We start from the raw sequence: 4353 nt of genomic DNA, 5'->3' as shown, positions 1-4353 counted from the left end.
GATCCTCTAGGCACACATAATTGATTACCTTTGAATAAGAGACCACTTTGAAGAGTGTATTCTGCATACTCACCATGAAAATGATTCTCAAACTCCTTGCAGACCTTATAGGCTTATGAGAAGTCTTCATCTACTTCATAGAGGTCCTTGAAACCTTCTATTCCTATGCTCTACAATTGTAACTCTTGGATAGTCAACAACTTCCTGCTCAAAGCATCTACCACCTTGTTGAGTTGCCCCTTTTTATGCTTGATGGTAAAGGTAAAGGATTGGAGGTATTCCATCCATTTCAAATGTCTATTTCTAAGCTTCTCTTGAGTGTTAACGTAACTCAAAGCCTGGTTATTTGTGAACACCACAAATTCTTTTGGGAGTAGGTAATGCCTCCACTTTTTGAGAGACTGAACTAGTGCATACAACTTTAGGTCATAGGCTGAGTACTTCTTCTTTGCTTCATTAAGCTTCTCTTTGAAAAATGCCACAGGCCTTCCCTCTTGACTCAATACAACCCCTACTGCAATGCCACTTGCATCACATTCCAATGTAAATAGCTTGTCAAAAGTAGGTAAGAGTAGGATGGGTTTTGTGGCTACTTATTGCTTCAATAATTGGAATGCTTTATCAGTCTGTTCAGTCCACTTGAATTTGGTTTTTAGGCCTCCTTTTATGGTGTCAAGTATTGGTGCACATATGCCACTAAAGTTCCTCACAAACTTTCTATAGAATTGGGCTAAACCATGGAAACTCCTAACTTCAGTCCCTATTTTAGGGGCAGGCCAATTCAAGATTGCCTCCACTTTGCTTGGATCCATCTTCAAGGTTCCCTTAGACACCACAAATCCCAAGTAGACCAACTCTTGCTTCAAAAAGTCACACTTCTCTAAGTTGATTGCCAACTTCTCTTCATGCAACCTCTCTAGGACTAACCTCAGATGTTCTAGGTGCTCCTCTTTGGTTCTACTATAGATGAGTATGTCATCTAAGTACACCACCACAAACCTACCTGTGAAGTCCTTTAACACCTCATTCATAAACCTCATGAAGGTGCTTGGGGTATTGGTGAGTCCAAATGGCATCACAAGCCATTCATACAACCCTTCTGTGGTCTTAAAAGTGGTCTTCCACTCATCACCCTCCTTGATCCTAATTTGATGATAACCACTTTTAAGGTCCAACTTAGTAAAATACATGGCACCACCTAAACAGTCCATCAAATCCTCTATTCTAGGAATGGGAAATCTGTACCTTATGTGATCCTATTGATTGCCCTTGAATCAGTACAAAGTCTCCACTTGCCTCCCTTCTTTGATGCAAGCACTACCAGGACTGCACATGGGCTAATGCTCTTCTTGATGAATCCTTGATCCAACAACTCCTGCACTTGCCTTGCCACCTCCTTGTTTTGATCAGGTGTGAGCTTATATGCATCTTTATTGGGTAGGGATGCACCAGGAACAAAGTCTATTTGATGGCTTATAGACCTTCTTGGTGGAAGTGTTGCTGGTGCTCTATCACTCACTATGTCCTTATACTCTTGCAACATTTGCTTCACCTCCTTGGGTACCTCTGTCTGCAACTTGTCTTCCTCCTCCTTTGGCTTCATAAAGATGGCACACCTCACTATCTCCTCCTCATGTAGCAAGTGCAAGAACTCTTTACCAGTATTTAGTAAGACACTAGGTGTTCTTGAGGTTTCCTCATCATTCTCTATTAGAGACTAAATCTTAAAGGTTCTACTATCCTTCTTGAAGGAAATGGAGTTCTCATCTCCATCATAGATCACCTTCCTATCAAATTCCTAGGGTCTACCTAGTAGTAGATGACAGGCATCCATGGGTACCACATCACAAAGGATCTTATCCTTGTATCCTCCAATAGAGAACTCTACCCAAGTTTGTTCATTGACAAGCACACTCTGGTCTTGATTCAACCATGTCACCTTGTAAGGGCTAGTGTGGGGTATCCTTGTCAGTTTCAACTTCTTGGCTGCCTCATCTGATATGATGTTATTAGTTGACCCTGAATCAACTATCACCTTGCAAATTTTACCAAGGATCTTGCATCTCACCCTAAACAATGCTCTCCTATGCTTAGGTTCATCCTTAACCGGCTGTCTTATCAAGACTCTATTTAACATCAGATTTTCTCCAATCTCTAACTCAATATGGTCCACCTCAGGTGTCTTGCTGCTTGATGTGTCTTCATGGGCATAAGCAACCCTTTTTCCACTATTTGATGATGTAGGCTTGTCAGGGCATCTATAGGTCGGGTGTCCTCGATCTGGGCCCCCTTGTGCATCTCTACCTCGAGAATGACCTCCTCTAAGAGTGGTCTCATTGTTATGCTCAATAAACTTGGACTCTCCTTGATTCCTTTGTTCACTTATCTTGCTTTGGTAACAACCTCAGTGATTCATTTGATCTCTACCTCTGCCTCTACCCCTGTTATTGGAGTCTCCCTTCCTTTTGTTCCTCTCTTCTACCTTAGTAGCAAGCTGATGACACTTTTGGATAGTGGTAGGAGTCCATAGGCTTATCTCCTCTTGGATGTTCCACTTTAGGCCACTTAGATACCTAGCCACCTTGATAGATTCTTCTTCTTGGACTTTAGATCTAAGACAAAGCTTTTGAAACTCCTCTGTGTAGGAGGCCACATCAAGATCCTTCTGCTTTAATCCCTGTCTCTTCTTATGAAGTTGGACTTCATAGTCATCTGGAAAGTAGTTCTCCTTGATCTTACTCACCATGGCCTTCCAATTTGCAATAGATAGCTTCCCCATGCTAATCCTCTCCTCTTGTAAGTATTTCCACCATGTCAAGGCTTCTCCCCTTAGTCTAGACTTGGCAACCTTAACCTTTTGGGCTTCTATCACACCCTCACACTCAAAATGGTTCTCCATACCCTCAATCCATTCCATGATGGTGTCAATATCCATCCTCCCACTGAAAAGTGTCAATCCTTCAAAAGATTTTGGATTCAAAGCCTTAATGGCCTTTACAAAAGGTTCTTCATTGATCAAGGGGTCTAGTTTAGGTATAATGTCATCTATATCAATAGTTTTCTTGCCTTTATCCTTGGTGTCCTCACCCCAGAGTCCATGTGCCCTCTGATCAACCACTTCTTGCAGCTTGTCCCTTATCTCACTCATAGCTTCTTCAAGGAGTCTATTTTTCTCCTTCTTTGCTTCTACCTCCCTAGTCAACTCTGCATTAGTGACCATTATGTTCTCCCCTACTGATTCACTAGAATATAGAGACACGCACGGTCCACCAAATCTTTAACTAGCTCTGATACCAATCTGATGGGAATGGGTATGGGGTAGACTAGCCTAGTCTATGCTCTTTGATGCTTTCCTTGGATCACCGGGTGTTCTAACCACACCCTAGGGTCTCTAGGACTTCCCTTTCTTGTGGAATCCCCTGACCTTTCCCAATCCACTCACCAACAACTTGTAATACTTCTCCTAAGGTCTCACCTACTCATGAGATTCAAAAGAACCCTTATTGAGGCTAATAAGGGTTTGGCTTGTCCTACACCTTCTTAGGTCCTAGCAAGGATAGGACAGGTCTTAGACATGGTTTTCCATCCATTCATGTTCCCCCAAGGGGTTTAGACCTTCCTATTTGTTATCGATCTCAATATTTTGCTTCTTTCCTACAAAATAGGGCTACAAGGAATGAGCCCAATTAGGCCTCCATTCTAGACTTTTAGGGATCTCTCTTGCAAACGATGACCCAACTTGTGAAACTTCCTAGGTTTTGGGCCTCCAAGTGTCTGTACACTACCCTAGGTGAATTTTGGGGTTTTTAAGGGTTTTTTAAGAGGGTTTTTTTAGGCCTGCTAGGGTCACAGTGATGGTTTGGTGTTTTTACCACCTTGTCTGGATTGGTGGAAGCTCCTCCTTCTCACCAATAGTTCTCCACACACCCCTCTACAACTCCTCCAAAGGGTGCATCCTCCTCTAACCTTCCTTGCTCTCATGGACCTCTGCAACCTTAACCTTTCCTAGCCGGGTATTGTCCAGTCTCACCTAGGAGTGGGTCTTTGGATGGCTTCCCTACATCTTCAAGGGCCTTGCTTGCTTTGAGGTAATGTACAGGGTTTTCACTTCTATTCCCCATGGTTTCATGGTGATTCCACAATGGGGATAGGAGTTGTCAACCCATTGACACAAAACAGTCCAAAACTGGATAGTGAAAGAGTGTTTTACAAAATATTTACAAAGGACTCAAAACCTGCACAACACAACAAAACTAATTTCTCAAAATGGAAGAGTAAACACAACACAAAGCTCTCAACATAGTTTATTCTACAAAACAATCCATTATCACTCTCTGATGCTTCATTTGAACC

This window comes from Cryptomeria japonica, chromosome 8, assembly GCF_030272615.1.
Source record: "Cryptomeria japonica chromosome 8, Sugi_1.0, whole genome shotgun sequence".
NCBI classification, from domain to species: Eukaryota; Viridiplantae; Streptophyta; class Pinopsida; order Cupressales; family Cupressaceae; genus Cryptomeria; species Cryptomeria japonica.
Note: the sequence above shows the minus strand (reverse complement) of the source record.